Genomic DNA, 17,659 nt, shown 5'->3' on the forward strand with positions numbered 1-17,659 from the left:
TGGTTCAGACTCTGTGAGTTCCCATGAACGAGGCTAGCTGTTTCTGTGGATTTTCCTCCAATGTTCTGTGGCTCCTACAATCCCTCCTCCTTCTCCTCAGCAGGACACCCAGAGTTGGCCCAGTGTTTGGTCTTGGGGCTCTAAATCTGCCTCCATCAGTCACTGCATGAAGGCTCTCCTGATGACACCCAGGGTAGTCATCACTGCTGCCAGGGGTCTTTGCTGGAGTCATCCTTGTAGATTCATGAGAGTTTACCTTGCATCGGGCTTCTACCCAACCCCATAAAGCTTCCATTTCCAGTCATCTCTCTTGGCACTGTCCCCCTCTGCCCAACCCTAACCTGATCCCTCAAATTCCCATGCCCAACAGCCACCAGTCCACCCAGCATATCTCCTCTATTTCCCCTTCCCAGGAAGATCCATGCATCCCCCCTTAGGTCCTCCTTGTTACCTAGCCTCTCTGGGTCTTTCTCAGCCTGTGTTACATCATTCAGGATGATTTTTTTCTAGTTCCATCCATTTGCCTTCAAATTTCTTGCTGTCATTGTTTTTAATAGTTGAGTATTCTTCATTGTGTAAATGTATCACACTGTCTTTATCCATTTTTCTGTTGAGAGGCATATAGGCTGTTTCCAGGTTCTGGCTATTATGGATAACACTGCTATGAACATAGCTGAGCAAGTGTCCTTATGGTATGATTAAGCATCCTTTTGGTATATGCCCAAGAGGGGTATCACTGGGTCTTGAGGTAGATTAATTCCCAATTTTCTGAAAAACCACCATATTCATTTCAAAAGTGGCCGTACAAGTTTGCACTCCCACCAGCAATGGAGGAGTGTTCCCCTTACTCTACATCCTCTCTAATATAAGCTGTCATTAGTATTTTGACCTTAGACATTTTTACAGGTGTGAAATGGAATCTCAGAGTTGTTTTGATTTCATTTTCCTGATGGGTAAGGATGAGGAACATTTCTTTAAGTGTTTCTCAGCCATTTAAGATTCTTCTGTTGAGACTTCTCTATTTAGGTCTGTATCCCATTTTTAAATTGAATTATTTGGTTTTTTGATATCTGGTTTCTTGAGTTCTTTATGTATTTTAGAGATCATTCCTCTGTTGGATGTGGGATTGGTGAAGATCTTTTCTCATTCTGTAAGCTGCCATTTTTTCCTATTGATAGTGTCCTTTTCCTTACAGAAGCTTTTCCGTTTCATGAGGTCTAATTTATTAATTGTCAACCTTAGTGTCTTTGCTACTGCTGTTCTATTCAGGAAATAGTCTCCTGTGCCAATGTGTTCAAGGCTGTTCTCTGCTTTCTTTTCTATCAGGTTCAATGTAACTGGATTTATGTTGATGTCTTTGATCCACCTGGACTTGAGTTTTGTACAGGGTGATAGATATAGATCTATTTGCATTCTTCTATATGCCAACATCCAATTAGGCCAGAACAATTTGTTGGAGATGCTTTTTTTCCTCCATTGTATATTTTTTACTTCTTTGTCAAAAATCAAGTGTCCTATGTATGTGGATTTATGCTTGTGTCTTTGATTCAATTCCATTGACCAATGTGTCTGTTTTTATGCCAATACGATGCTGTTTTATTACTATAGCTCTGTAGTAGAGCTTAAGATCAGGGAACCTCCAGCAGTTTTTTTATTTTATGGGATTCTTTTAGCTATCCTGTTTTGTTTTGTTTTTTCATATGAAGTTGAGTATTGTTCTTTCAAGGTCTGTAAAGAATTGTGTTGGAATTTTGACAGAAATTGTGTTTAATTTCTAGATTGCTTTTGGGAACATGGTCATTTTTACTGTGTTAATCCTATTGATCCATGAGCATGGGAGATCTTTCTATCTTCTGATAACTTCTCCAATTTCTTTCTTCAAAGATCTGATTTTCTTGTCATACAGGTCTTTCACTTGCTTAGTTAGAGTTATCCCAAGATATTTTATACTGTTTGTGGCTATTGTAAAGGGTACTGTTTTCCTAGTTTCTTTCTCAGCCCTTTTGTCACTTGTATATAAGAGGGCTACTGGGTTTTTCACTTTGTTTTGTTTTGTTTTAGTTAATCTTGTATCCAGCTACTTCACTAAAGGTGTTTATCAGCTGTAGAAATTTTCTTGTAGAATTTTTGGGGTCGCTTATCTATACTATCATGTCATCTGCAAATAGGGTTACTTTGACTCCTTCTTTTCTAATATGTATCCCCTTGATCTTTTTTTGTTGTTTTATTGCTCTAGCTAGAACTTCAAGTACTATGTTGAATAGATATGAAGAGATTGGACAGCTGCTATGGGATGTTCTGTATGGCAAATGTTTTGCTCTGATTGGTTAGTAAATAAAACACTGATTGGCCAGTAGTCAGGCAGGAGGAAGTATAGGCAGGACAAGGAGGAGAAGAATTCTGGGAAGTGGAAGGCTGAGTCAGAGAGACACTGCCAGCCGCCGTCATGACAAGTGGCATGTGAAGATGCCAGTAAGCCACAAGCCATGTGGCAAGGTATAGATTTATAGAAATGGATTAATTTAAGATATAAGAACAGTTAGCAAGAAGCCTGCTACTGCCATACAGTTTGTAAGCAATATAAGTCTCTGTGTTTACTTGGTTGGGTCTGAGCGGCTGTGGGACTGGCGGGTGACAGAAATTTGTACTGACTGTGGACCAGGCAGGAAAACTTTAGCTACAGACAGCCTTGTCTTTTTCCTCATTTTCGTGGAATTGCTTTGAGTTTCTTTCCATTTAATTTAGTGTTGGCTGTCGGCTTGCTGTATTACTGCTTCTACTGTGTTTAGGTATGTTCCTTGTATTCCTGATCTCTCCAAGACTTTTATCATGAAGGGGTGTCAGATTTTATCAAAGGCCTTTTCAGCATCTAATGAGATGATCATGTGGTGTTTTTTCTTTCAGTTTGTTTATATGGTGGATTACATTGACAGATTTTCATATGTTGGACCATCCCTGCATCTCTTGGACAAAGCCTATTTGATTATGGTAGATGATCTTTTTGATGTGTTCTTGCATTTGGTTTGCCAGTATTTTATTGAGTATTTTTGCATTGATGTTCATGAGGGAGATTGGTCTGTAATTATCTTTCTTTGTTGCATCTTTGTATAGCTTGGGCATGAGGGTAACTATAGCCTCATGAAAAGAATTTGGCAATGTTCTTTCTATTTCTATTGTGTGGAACAATTTGAGGAGTGTTGGTACTAGCTCTTCTTTGAAATTCTTGTAGAATTCTGCACTGAAACCTTCTGACCCTGGGCATTTTTGGTTGGGAGACTTTTAGTGACTGTTTCTATTTCCTTAGGGGTTATACATCTGTTTAAATTGTTTATCTGATCTTGTTTTAATTTTGGTGAGTAGTATCTATCAAGAAATTTGTCCATTTCTTTTAGATTTTTCCAATTTTGTGGAGTACAGGTTTTTGAAGTATGACCTATTGATTGTCTGGATTTCCTCAGTGTCTGTTACTATATCCCCCTATTCATTCCTGATTTTGTTAATGTGGATATTCTATCTCTGCCTTTTAGTTAGTTTGGATAGGAGTTTGTCTAGCTTGTTGATTTTCTCAAAGAACCAGCTCTTTGTTTCATTGATAATTTGTATTGATCTCTTTGTTTCTATTTTATTGATTTCAGTCTTCAGTATGATTTTTTCTTGCTGTCTACTCCTCTTAGGTGTCCTTGCTTCTTTTTGTTCTAGAGCTTTCAGGTATGCTGTTAAGTCAATAGTACAAAATTTCTCTAAATTCTTTATAAAGACACTTAATGCTATGAACTTTCCTCTTAACACTGCTTTCATTGTGTCCTATAAGTTTAGATATGTTGTGCATTTATTTTCATTGAATTCTAGGAAGTCTTTTATTTCTTTCTTATGTCTTCCTTGACTCACTGGTAATTCAGTTGAGAGTTGTTCAGTTTCCATGAGTTTGTAGACTTTCTGTAGTTTGTGTTATTGTTGAACTCCAACTTTAATCCATGGTGATCTAATAAGATACAGGGAGTTGTTCCAATTTTTTTTGTTCTTTATCTGTTAAGACGTGCTTTGTGACTGAATATGTGGTCAATTTTGGAGAAGGTTCCATCAGGTGATGCGAAGAAGGTATATTCTTTGGTGTTTGGGTGAAATATTCTATAAACATGTAAGGTCCATTTGAGTCATAGCATCTGTTCTGTTTTTTCTCTGTTTAGTTTCTGTCTGGATAACCTGTCCATTGATGAGAGTGGAGTATTGAAATCTCCAACAATTAATGTGTGGGGTTCTAGATGTGATTTTAGCTTTAGTAATGTTTCTTTTATAAATATGGGTGCCCTGGTATTTGGGGCATAGATGTTCAGAATTGAGATTTTATCTTGGTGGATTTTTCCTTTAATGAATATGAAATGTCCTTCTCCATCTCTTTTGATTAATTTTAGTTTGAAGTCTATTTTGTTAGCTATTAGGATAGCTACACAACTTGCTTCTTTAGGCCATTTGATTGGAAAATCTTTTTTTAACCTTTTACTCTGTGGTAGTGACTGTCTTTGTTGTTGAAGTGTGTTTCTTGTATGCAGCAGAAGAATGGATCATGTTTTCATATCCATTCTGTTAGCCTGAGTCTTTTCATTGGTGAATTGAGTCTGTTGATATTGAGAGATATTAATGACCAGTGTTGTTAATTCTTGATATTTTGTTGTTGTTGTTGTTGGTGGTGGTGGTGGTGTTTGTATTTCCCTCTGGTGCAGGATTGTGTATTGGCTGTGTTTTCAGGGGGGAAGCTAGCCTTCTGAGACTAGAGTTTTCCTTCTAGTACCTTCTGTAGAGTTGGATTTATGCATAGGTATTAATGAAATTTGACTTTGTCGTGAAATAACTTCTTTTCTCCATCTATGGTGATTGAAAGTTTTGCTGGGTATAGTAGTCTAGGCTGGCATCCATGGTCTCTTAGAGTCTGCAAAACATCTGCCCAGGCCCTTCTGACTTTTAGAGTCTCCTTTGAGAAGTCAGGTATAATTCTGATAGGTCTACCTTTATATGTCACTTTACCCTTTTTCACTGCAGCTTTTAATATTCTTTTTTTGTTTTGTATGTTTAGTGTTTTGATTATTATGTGGTGAGGAGACATTTTTTTCTGGTTCAGTCTATATGGTGTTCTGTAGCTTCTTATACCTTTATAGGTATGTTCTTCTTTAGGTTGGGAATTTTTTCTTCTATAATTTTGTTAAATATAATTTCTGGACTTTTGAGCAGAGATTCTTCTCCTTCTTCTATTCCTACTGTTCTTATGTTTGGTCTTTTCATAGTGTCCCAGATTTCCTAGATGTTTTGTGTTAGGAATTTTTTAGATTTAACATTCTTTTTGACTAATGAATCTATTTCCTCTACTGTATCTTCAATGCCTGACAATCTGTCTTTCATCTCTTGTATTCTGTTGGTGATGCTTGTATCTGTAGTGCCTGTTTGCTTACCCAGGTTTTTCATTTCCAGAATTCCTTCAGTTTGTGGTTTTGATTTTTTTTATTATTTCTATTTCCATTTTCAGGTCTTGAATGGTTTTATTTGTTTCCATCAACTGCTAGGTTTTTTTTTTCTTGGTTTTCTTGACATTCTTAGAGAGATTTTTGTGGCAGGGTCCTGTGCTGTTGCTCCTTTTAGGGGAGGGGGCCAAGTAGGCTCAGAGTCAAGGACACAGACTCTGGGAGAATGTTGAAACAAGCTCAGTTTATTCAGTTAGAGGCAAGTCTTATATAACCTCCAACCCTCCCTGGGGGGAGGTCTGATGAATACGCATATGCTGGTGTGACATGGCTGTCTCTCATTGGTCCAGGTCATCTCAGCTGCTGTTGCTAAGACCCTTAGGTAGACCCAGGTTAGCTCTCAGAAAGTATCTTTTTTACTGGTTTGTGCCCGCTGGCCCTCAAGCCTGTTAGGGATGAGACATCCCACAAGATTTATTGATTTCCTCCAGTTTGTTGTTGTTGTTGCCTTTTCCTTTGTTTCTTTAAGGGATTTTTCTATTTCCTCCATAAGGATGTCTATTATCTTCATAAAGTTGTTGTTAAGGTCACTTTCTTGTGTTTCTGAATCATTGGAATGTCAAGTCTTGCTGTCATAGGATAGCTGGGTTCTGGTGATAGCATATTGCCCTTTCTGTTATTAATTGTGTTCTTATACTGGCATTTGGCATCTGGATTTGGGGTGATTATAGGTCTAGGTGTTGATTCTTGTGCTTCTTTTTGTTGGATGGGTGTTTTGTTCCTTGGTTTCTGTTTCTTTTCCTGTCTTCTTGCCTAAATAGCCAAAGGTTCTGGTGACTGATGAGTCTTCAGGTCCAGGAGGATGTCTCCACTGGGGTTTGGGGGTCCTTGGGTCCCTTGATCTGGTCTGTGCTCTGGTAAAGCCAAAGTTTTCTTTAGTCTCTAGATCTTGCCTGGCCTTGGCTAAAGCCTGAGTCTTCTTCTGGGGTACCTAGGACCAGCCTGGCCTCCAATATAGCTGATGGGGCTGTTCTTTTGAATGGTATGGACTGTATGTGGCTTATGGCTTCTGTTTGTCCAAATGATTTGGCCTGTTTCTGGGCCTATGGAGTCTGCTGGAGTTCTGAGGGACACTTATCCACAAGTGAGGGCAGTTGTAGCTAGTGTGCTCTGCACTTCAATGGTAAGAAGTCTGCTGGGGTTGGGGGCAGTGGCCAGAAGCAGGGGCATGGACAAGTTAGGATGGTATTGGCCTGGTGAAGGGACACAGGGGACAAAAATCCAGGGAGGGGTACAATTCTTCTGGTAGGCATATCACTTATCCATTTCTGACTTTTGTGGCCTGGATCTGCTTGGTAGAAGTCCTTTGGGGTTGGGGAGAGGGCCCAGCCATGGGGTTGGGGACTAGCTGGGGTGGTGGGGGGTTGGTCACTGGGTGCAAAATTCAGGGAGGGGTGCAGTTCCACTGGTAGGTGGGTCACTCACCCGTACTGGCTGGTCTGTTCTGTCCTTGGTGGCAAAAGTCTGCTGGGATTGGGAGTGGGGCCCCAGTGGCAGCAGGGCCAGGAATAGATGAGCTGGGATGGCATTGGCCTGGTGAAGAATCACAAGGGACAGAATCCAGAGAGGGGTACAGTTCCACTGCTAGTCAGGTCACTCTCCCATTATGGCTTAGGTGGTCTGGGCCTGCTTGGTGGAAGTCTCCTGGAGTTGGGGAAAGAGCCCAACCTCGGGGATGGGAACTTGCTGGAATGGCAGGGGCTTGTGGAATCCACATAAATTTTCTTAAACCCATGAAAGAATTAGTACATTTTTAGAGTAAAAGTTGGTGGGGCATGGTGACATACATGTGTAATCTCAGCACTGGATAGTCTGATGCAGGAGGATTGCAAGTTCAAGGGCAGCCTTGAACATACTGAGACTTCAGCTCAGAAGAAAACAGTCAAAAAGACAAAAATACATAAAGTTGTGTGTAGTGGGTAGCTGTTCCAGCTTTGACCTGGAAGAACTACCCCCAGTGAGGCTTCCAGTAACTGTCATGCCTACCTATGGCCTGGCCCAGAGGCAGGGCTGAGATGGGAGCCCTTAAGGCCCTAGATCTTGATGTGCCTGCTGGCTCTCTTGGTTCCAGGTGATCCTGGATGCTGGATGTAGACCAGCAGAGTTCTCCAGAGAACACCACTGGACTGCACTTCACCTCTCATGGACACTGTAACCAATCGCTTTACTTGCTGTAAGTTACCCGAAAATAAACTTCCCTTTAAACTATGTGGAGTTACCCCCAATAAATCCCCCAATATCTAGTGCCCAATGTGGGGCAAACTCCAAAGGCCTGGGTGGCTTCCACCCTCAGCCTCCTCTCTGGCTGCTGTGGCACGCTTTCCCCACTTACCACACTTACTTGTCTCTTCTTCCCTGTCTCTTTTAAAATTCCCATGCCTCCTGGGGACCAAATGTTTACCCATTCAGCCCTTAACCTGCCTGTAGACTATTTCTTCCCTTCCTTTGCTTCTGCCTCCCCTGCTGGTGGGCACCTGAACCTGCCTGCTGAGCTCCACATAACCAGGGAGCACCTCCACAGTTCCATTCCCAAAGAAAGGGAGCAGCTAAGTCCAGTCTCAGTTCCCCCGTAAGCCCCCAGCCTGGCGAAAAACCACTGTGAGTGAAGTGTTTACCCCCACTCCCTTGCACTGGCTCCCCGCCCATACTCAAGGCTTCCACATTCTCACCTGGTTAAAATAGATGCCACACTGTCCCCCAGCCGGCTCCCTGACGGTGCTGCTTCCGTACCTGCAGAGGTGCTGAGAGGGGTTTGGAGCAGCATGGAGCTCTACAGGCTCTGAAGCTCCAGGGAGTCACAGGAAGAACTGCCTTTGATACCTTATGCACACTCCGCTCCTGCCTGCATCTGCTGCCAGCCACAGCCTTCAGCCAAACATGCTTTAGAGCTACACTAGTGACACTGGCTGGCTGAAAAGTGCTACTACACCCAAAAAGCCATTGAAAAAAAGGTTAAGACAAGCAAGCCAGTGTTTTCTTTCAGGTAAGAGTACTTGATAATTTTACACCTTGAAACTGACTAACAAATTTTGAGTAATTCTTATAATATCGCCGAAAACATTACCTCACAAGGATTGTGTCTGTACGATGAATGACATTTTCCTGGAAATATACAACCTTGCTAAGGCATATCTGGCCTATACCATTTTGGCATTTACCATAATAATTCACACAGCATTCAAATACTGGTTCACTAATAATAACAAATATGAGTCATTAATGGGACTGATACAGGCTTTAAAAGATAGCAACGAAGGCTTACATTACAAGATTCTTTCTCTGGAATCTGCTAACCAGGATTTACAAGATAGCAATAAAAATTTACAAAACAGGCTTCTTAGTTTGGAATCTGCTAACTTAATACAAGAACTTCAGTCCATTAATAATAAATATATAGCCAAAATTGATTTTATTGATAATAAATATGAATATTTAATGGATAGAACAAAAACTCTACAGGGTGAAGTTGTAGCTACTCAGACACTTTGTGTGGAAGAAATATTATCATTGACTGATAAGATCTATGGTATCATGTGTTTCAGAAGAACATAAAAAGTTGCCTGATTCCATCAGAAATCTGGAATCCTTTGCAAGGGAGGAGGTTCACTCCCCAGAAAAGACCCTAGGTGCTTGTTTGTAAGCCCTGGAAGAAACTCTCAGTAAACATGACAAGGTACCTAATAAGCAGAAGGGCAAGACCAAAGAGGTTGTAACATCTCCAGATGGCTCTCATACAGTGCCTTATCCTGTCATCATCCATGAGAGTCCAGCAGATGATACAAACCCTGAGCCATATGTGACATATACATTATAACTGATTTCAATGAGGGAGTTTAAAAATATGAAGGAAGGGATAGTCACATATGGAATACACTCAATATATGTAAGACAGATGTTAAATTTGTGATCTACATCACATAGAATCATTCCAGATGACTGGCATCAGTTAATTTCAGCTGTTCTAGAATATAACCAGCAGTTACAATGTAAAAGCTGGTTGAGAGAAGAAGCAAGAAATGTAGAGCAACAAGGTAAACTCAGAGCTTTTGAGATCTCCCAAGATCAAATTCTTGGTGAGGGATGTTTTGCTGATAGGAATGTACAAGCCACTTATAATGAGCATATAATATCCCTGTGCCATACAGCAGCTCTAAATGCTTGGGGAAAAATTTCAGAACCAGGAAAACCAACTGAGGTACACAAAGATATTTCAGGGACTGCAAGAACCTTTCACTGATTTTTTTACAAAGGCTGACCACAGCTATAACAAAAGCTGTGTCCAATAAAGAATTAAGAAAAGTATTAACTGAGTCCTTGGCGTTCAACAACACTAATACAGAATGCAAAAGAATACTTAAGCCATTAAAGGTCAGATTAGCTCCTTTGGAAGAATGGATTCAGTATACTAATGGTGTTGACTTTCTTAACTATAGTAATGAGACTTGGATAGAAGAAGCAAATTCTAGAGGTGAAAGAAGGCCCCGTGGTACCAAATGTTTTAAATGTGGTACACCAGGTCATATAAGTAAAAACTGTACATCCTAGATGTAATACTCCTTCTAGAAATAACCCAAACAGGAGACCCCAACCTTCTGGATTATGTAGAAGATGTGGCAAACGCCAACATTGGACCAATGAGTGCAGATCAATAATAGATATACAAGGCAACCCTTTACTAGTAGGAAATGCCTCAGGGGGCCTCTTGCAGGCCCCAAATCAAACATGGTCCAAACATTTCTATACACTTTGGAGGAAATTCCTCTCCAGGACAAGTAAATAAACCAATGCATAATGTAAAGAATAATACTGCACTGGATGATAGATGAAATCAAAAATTCCAAAGAACATAATAAAATGAATATTTTGGCCAACTTCCATAAATGAACAAAGACCAAAGCTTAGAATTCAAATGAATGGGCCTTGTTCTGGAGGGTCTGGCAGACACAGGTGTGGATGTAACTATAATTACACCAAAATCATGGCATCTGAATTGGTCTCTTCAAGAGGTAGATGTCCAATTTTTAGGGACTGGAACCCTATCTCAGATAAAACAGAGTTCAAGATGTGTTGAATGCATAGGGCCAGAAGGCCAGAGAGGAAGTCTGAAGCCATATGTAGCAAATGTAGGCATGAATCTTTGGGGCTGAGAGCTGTTACAACAGTGGAATACCCAGATTAAAATTCCTACACTCTCAGAAAAGGAATACAGACCAATGCATGTTTCTAGGAATGATATCATAACATGCTATAAAAAACAGTCATCAACCATTCAGGCTGTACATAAACAGAGCACAGTTGCTGTTGAACTCTCAGAAGTACCAACTGCCTTACCTTTAAAATGGCTAACTAATAAACCTGTCTGGATTGGACAATGGCCTTTGACACAAGAGAAGCTACAAGCTTTAGAACAGCTGGTTCAAGAGCAGTTAAATGCTCAACACATTGAAGAATCTACCAGCCCTTGGAATTCTTCTGTATTTGTTATTTTAAGAAGACTGGTAATTGGAAAATGCTGACAGATCTGAGAGTAATAAAGTAATTCAGCCAATGGGCTCCCTACAGACTGGGATGCCCTTGCCCTCTCTGCTACCCAAAGAATGACCTATAATAGTTATTGACTTAAAAGACAATCTCTTTACCATACCCTTACAAGAAAATGATAGAGAAAAATTTGCCTTCACAGTACCTAACTATAATAATTCCCAGCCAGTCAGGAGATATCAATGGAAGGTCCTCCCACAGGGAATGTTAAACAGCCCTACCCTATGCCAATTCTTTGTGCAAAAAACCATTAGAGATAATTCATGTGGAGTTTCCACAATCCATAATTTATCATTGTATGGATGATATCTTATTAGCTGATCCAAAGTTAAGCATATTAGAAAGCATGTTTGAAGAAGTAAAAAAAAGTTTGCCTCTCTGGGGACTGCAAATTGCTCCTGAAAGAATACAAAGAGGAGATTCTATTAATTACTTAAGATATAAGATAGAGCTACAAAAAATTAGACCCCAAAAGGTACAACTAAAGAGAGAGCGATTACAGATTCTTAATGATTTTCAAAAATTGTTAGGAAGCATTTCCAACTTACTGGATATCATAGGAATACCCAAAATGTACTACAAAATTTGGCTAATACTCTAAAAGGTCACAAAGAATTAAATAGTCCAAGAGAATTATCAGCCCGAAGCTGAGAAAGAATTGGCTCTAGTAGAAAAGACAATTCGAGAAGCACATGTGGATCATGTGAATCCAGAATTTAAATGCCTTCTGGTCATACTCCCCTCTAGACGTTCCCCCACAGGTATTTTGATGCAGAGGGAAGATATTATATTGGAATGGATATTTCTACCACATAAACCAAATCAGTTATGTAGAAAAGATCTCTGATTTGATTTAAAAAGGTGAATTAAGACTTCTCCCGTTGACAGGAATGGACCCAGCAGAAATTGTGGTACCTTTAACTAATGAGGAAATTTCCTCACTATGAAAGATACTGGTAGGGAGCCTGCAGTAACTTTTTGGGAGAGATTAACAACCATTATCCCAAAAGCGAGAGAATAGAATTCATAAAGATGACTGAATGGATCCTTCCTCACATTGTATGACAAAAGCCAATTTCTGGAGTCCTCACATTCTATATTGATGCAAATAAATCAGGAAAAGCATGATAGAAATCAAGAGACTTAAGTAAAGTGGTTCAAAGTCCATACAACTCTGTAGAAAAAGCAGAACTGTATGCCATTCTTATGGTACTGATGGACTTCACAGAACCCCTCAATATAGTCACTGACTCTCAATATGCAGAGAGAGTTGTTTTAAATATTGAAACTGCTGAATTTATTCCTGATAATACAAAATTAACTTCATTATTCATACAATTGCAGGAAATCATCAGAAATAGGGAACATCCTATATATATAAAACACACATCAGATTCCATATGGGTCTGCCAGGACCTCTAGCACAAGGTAATGATGAGATTGATCAGTTACTAATAGGTAACATGCTAGAAGCCTCAGAATTTTATAAGAAATTTCATAAGAAACACCATGTAAATAGCAAAGGTTTGAAAAAGGATTTCTCCATCACTTGGCAACAAGCCAAGGATATTGTAAAAAAAAATGTCCTACTTGTTTCTTCTATAACCAAACTGCATTACCTACAGGGAGCAATCCAAACAGTATACAGAGAAATGAAATTTGTCAGATGGATGTGTTTCATTTTGCAGAATTTGGAAGATTGAAGTATGTACACCATATCATTGACACCTATTCAGGATTTCAGTGGGCAACTCCTATGAGTTCTGAAAAGGCTGGGTCTGTGATTACACACCTATTAGAAGTTATGGCCATCATGGGAATAATTGTACAAATTAAGACAGACAATGCCCCAGCATATGTCTCCAATAAAATGAGATATTTTGCTTATTACAATATAGAGCACGTTGCAGGTATACCACACAATCTCAGAGGCCAAGCAGTCATAGAAAGATCCAAACTTTAAAAGATATGCTAAATAAACAGCAACAGATAACAATGACTTCTACAAATAGGTTGCATAATGCTTTACTAACTTTGAATTTTCTCAATGCTGATGAGAAAGGAGCAACAGTTGCAGAGAGATACTGGATGACAGACAAAACTTGAGCTAAATCAACTGGTTTATTTCAAAGATGTGTTGACCTCAGAATAGAAACCAGGATACGTTCTACATTGGGGAAGGGGTTTTGCTTTTGTTTCTGCAGGAGAAGAAAAGCTATGGATAGCAACAAAGTTAATAAAAATTCAATTTGAACAGGAGAAACCCCTTGATGAGGAGAAGTAAAAGCTCATCCACCAGTGTAACATCTCTACAAGTCTTAAGAGAAATTTAACAAACAAAGATTGGGATATGGTTCTGTTTTTGTCTTTCCAGGATAATAGAAATAACCATCTTCCAGAAATCATAAGGCATTGGATATCCAGACATCTACAGCAGAAAGAATCTATTGGTACCAATCTACACAGGGTAAAATCTCACTGCCTAACATGGATATCTCTTTAAATCTAGAAGAGTTGTGGTTCTGATTCAATTATATACCAAGCTGGCTTTAGAGTTGGAATTGGCTCACTCCTTCTCTAAACCCAAGCATATTGCTAAAATAAAAGGTTGAGAGATTCTTCTGTCTCAGATTAGAAGAGCTCTCTTGACGCCCTGCCCCCACCCCTATCCGCCTGAGCCCCAAGCCTCTTCCTGAGACTTAGAGGCCGGCCCCCAGCTCCCAGCTCCCATCTTGCCCCGGACTTCCCTTCTGAAGCACAGAGAGCTCCCATCTGGACAAGAGAGAGAGACTTACTGAATCTGTCAGCTCTGTCTGAACCAAGTGTGTGGATAAGGCCAAGAACGAACCACAAGGAGATGGGCAGACGTCAAGGCAGAAACACATACAACAAAATGAATAGCAATACAGCATCACCAGGCCCTAGCCCTCCTCCAACACCTAAACCTGAACATCAGAAATTAGAAGAAGCAGAAGAAAATAGCCTTATGAATGTCATCATGAAGAAGCTAGAGGCTTGTGTAGAGGAAAAGACAAAAAAAATGTGAAGAACGCTGTAAACAACTAGAGGAAAGGGCAAACAAATTAGAAGAAATCAAAAAAGTCCTGGAAGAGAACAATAAAATACTGAAAGAAAATCAAGAAAAATCAATGAAACAAATGAAGGAAACAGTCCAAGACCTGAAAAGGGAAATAGAAAAAATGAAGAAGACACAAACAGAGGGAATGCTGGAAATAGAAAATCTGAGAAAACGATTGGGAACTTCAGATGCAAGTATAATCAACAGAATGCAAGAGATGGAAGAGAGAATCTCTAGCATTGAAGATACAATAGAAGAAATAGATTCATCAGTCAAAGAAAACACTAAAGTCAACAAAGTCATGAACCAAAATGTCCAAGAAATTTGGGACACCATGAAAAGACCAAACCTACGAATAATAGGGGTAGAAGAAGGAGAAGAATACCAACTCAAGGGCACAGAAAATATATTCAACAAGATCATAGAAGAAAACTTTCCCAACTTAAAGAAGGAAATGCCTATGAAGATACAGGAAGCCTATAGAACACCAAACAGACTAGACCCCCAAAAAAAGTCCCCTCGTCACATAATAATTAAACAATTAAACGTACAGAATAAAGAAAGAATATTAAGAGCAGCAAAAGAAAAAGGCCAAGTGACATATAAAGGCAAACCTATCAGAATAACACCCGATTTCTCAATGGAGACTTTGAAAGCCAGAAGGTCCTGGACAGATGTAATGCAGACACTAAGAGACCATGGATGTCAGCCTAGACTAATATAACCAGCAAAACTTTCAATCATCATAGATGGAGTGAACAAGACATTCCATGACAAAGCCAGATTTAAACAATATTTATCCACAAACCCAGCCCTACAGAAAGCACTAGAAGGAAAATTCCAACCTAAGGAAGTCAGATACACCCTCGAAAACACAGGCAATAGATAAAGCCACAGCAGTAAACCCCAACGAAGAAAAGTACACACACATCACCACCAAAAAATAACAGGAATGAACAATCACTGGACATTAATATCCCTCAATATCAATGGACTTAATTCACCTATAAAAAGACATAGGCTTACAGAATGGAAATGAAAGCAGGACCCATCTTTCTGCTGCATACAAGAAACACATCTCAAATTCAAAGATAGACACTACCTAAAAATAAAAGGCTGGGAAAAGACTTTCCAATCAAACGGTCTTAAGAAACAAGCGGGTGTAGCCATCCTGATATCCAGCAAAATAGACTTCAAACTAAAATCAATCAAAAGAGATCAAGAAGGGCATTACATACTCATCACAGGAAAGATCCACCAAGATGAAGTCTCAATTCTGAACATTTATGCCCCAAACACAAGGGCACCCACATATGTAAAAGAAACATTATTAAAGCTTAAATCACATATAAAACCCCACACATTAATAGTGGGAGACCTCAACACCCCACTTTCACCACTGGACAGATCCCCCAAATCGAAACTTAACAGAGAAATAAAGGACTTAACTGATGTCATGACTCAAATGGACTTAATCGACATCTGCAGAACATTCCATCCTAACAAAAAAGAATATACCTTCTTCTCAGCACCCCATGGAACCTTCTCTAAAATCGACCACATACTTGGTCACAAAACAAATCTAAACAGATACAAAACAATTGGAATAACCTCCTGTGTTCTATCAGACCACCATGGTCTAAAGTTGTATTTCAACAACAACAAAAACTACAGAAAACCTACAATCTCATGGAAACTGAACAATACCCACCTGAATCACCAATGGGTTAAGGAAGAAATAAAGAAAGAAATTAAAGACTTCCTAGAGATCAACGAAAATGAAGACACCACATATCCAAACCTATGGGACACTATGAAAGCAGTACTAAGAGGGAAATTCATAGCACTAAACACCCACATAAATAAGCTGGAGAAATCTCACACTAGTGACTTAACAGCACACCTGAAAGTTCTAGAACAGGAAGAAGCAAAGTCTCCCAGGAAAAATAGATGCCAGGAAATTATCAAAGTGAGAGCTGAAATCAATAAAATAGAAACAAAGAGAACAATACAAAAAATTAATGAAACAAAGAGTTGGTTCTTTGAGAAAATCAACAAGATAGACAAGCCCTTATCCAAACTAACCAAAAGACAGAGAGAGAGCATCCAAATCAACAAAATCAGAAATGAAAAGGGGGACATAACAACAGACATTGAGGAAATCCAGAGAATCATCAGGTCATACTTCAAAAACCTCTATTCCACAAAACTGGAAAACCTAAAAGAAATGGATAATCTTCTGGATAGTTACCACATACCTAAATTAAATCAAGACCAGATAAACTATTTAAATAGTCCAATAACCCCTAACGAAATAGAAACAGTCATTAAAAGTCTCCCAACCAAAAAAAGCCCAGGACCAGATGGTTTCAGTGCAGAATTCTACCAGATCTTCAAAGAAGAGTTAATACCAATACTCTCTAAATTGTTCCACACAATAGAAACAGAAGGAACATTACCAAACTCCTTCTATGAGGCTACAATTACCCTGATTCCTAAACCAAACAAGGATACAACAAAGAAAGAGAACTACAGACCGATCTCCCTCATGAACATTGATGCAAAAATACTCAATAAAATACTGGCAAACAGACTCCAAGAACACATCAAAACAATTATCCACCATGATCAAGTAGGATTCATTCCAGGGATGCAAGGATGGTTCAACATATGAAAGTCTGTCAATGTGATACATCATATAAACAAACTCAAAGAAAAAAACCACATGATCATCTCACTAGATGCTGAAAAGGCATTTGACAAAATCCAACACCCCTTCATGATAAAGGTCTTGGAGCGATCAGGAATACAGGGAACATACCTAAACATAATAAAGGCAATTTACAGCAAGCCAACAGCCAACATCAAATTAAATGGAGAGAAACTCAAAGCAATTCCACTAAAATCAGGAACGAGGCAAGGCTGTCCGCTCTCCCCATACTTATTCAATATAGTACTTGAAGTTCTAGCCAGAGCAATAAGACAACATAAGGAGATTAAGGGGATACAAATTGGAAAGGAAGAAGTCAAGCTTTCCCTATTTGCAGATGACATGATAGTATACTTGAGCAACCCCAAAGATTCCACCAAGGAACTGATACAACTTATAAACACCTTCAGCAACATAGCAGGATACAAGATCAACTCAAAAAAATCAGTAGCCCTCCTATATACAATGGACAAAAAAGCGGAGAAGGAAATCAGAGATACATCACCCTTTACTATAGCCACAAATGACATAAAATACCTTGGGGTAACACTAACCAAGCAAGTGAAGGACCTATATGACAAGAACTTTTAAGTCCCTGAAAAAAGAAATTGAAGAAGATGTCAGAAAATGGAAAGATCTCCCATGCTCATGGATAGGCAGAACTAACATAGTAAAAATGGCAATCTTACCAAAAGCAATCTACAGATTCAATGCAATCCCCATCAAAATACCAACACAATTCTTCACAGACCTGGAAAGAATAATACTCAACTTCATATGGAAAAACAAAAAACCCAGGATAGCCAAAAGAATCCT

The sequence above is a fragment of the Peromyscus eremicus genome, chromosome 20 (genome assembly GCF_949786415.1).
Source record: "Peromyscus eremicus chromosome 20, PerEre_H2_v1, whole genome shotgun sequence".
NCBI classification, from domain to species: domain Eukaryota; kingdom Metazoa; phylum Chordata; class Mammalia; order Rodentia; family Cricetidae; genus Peromyscus; species Peromyscus eremicus.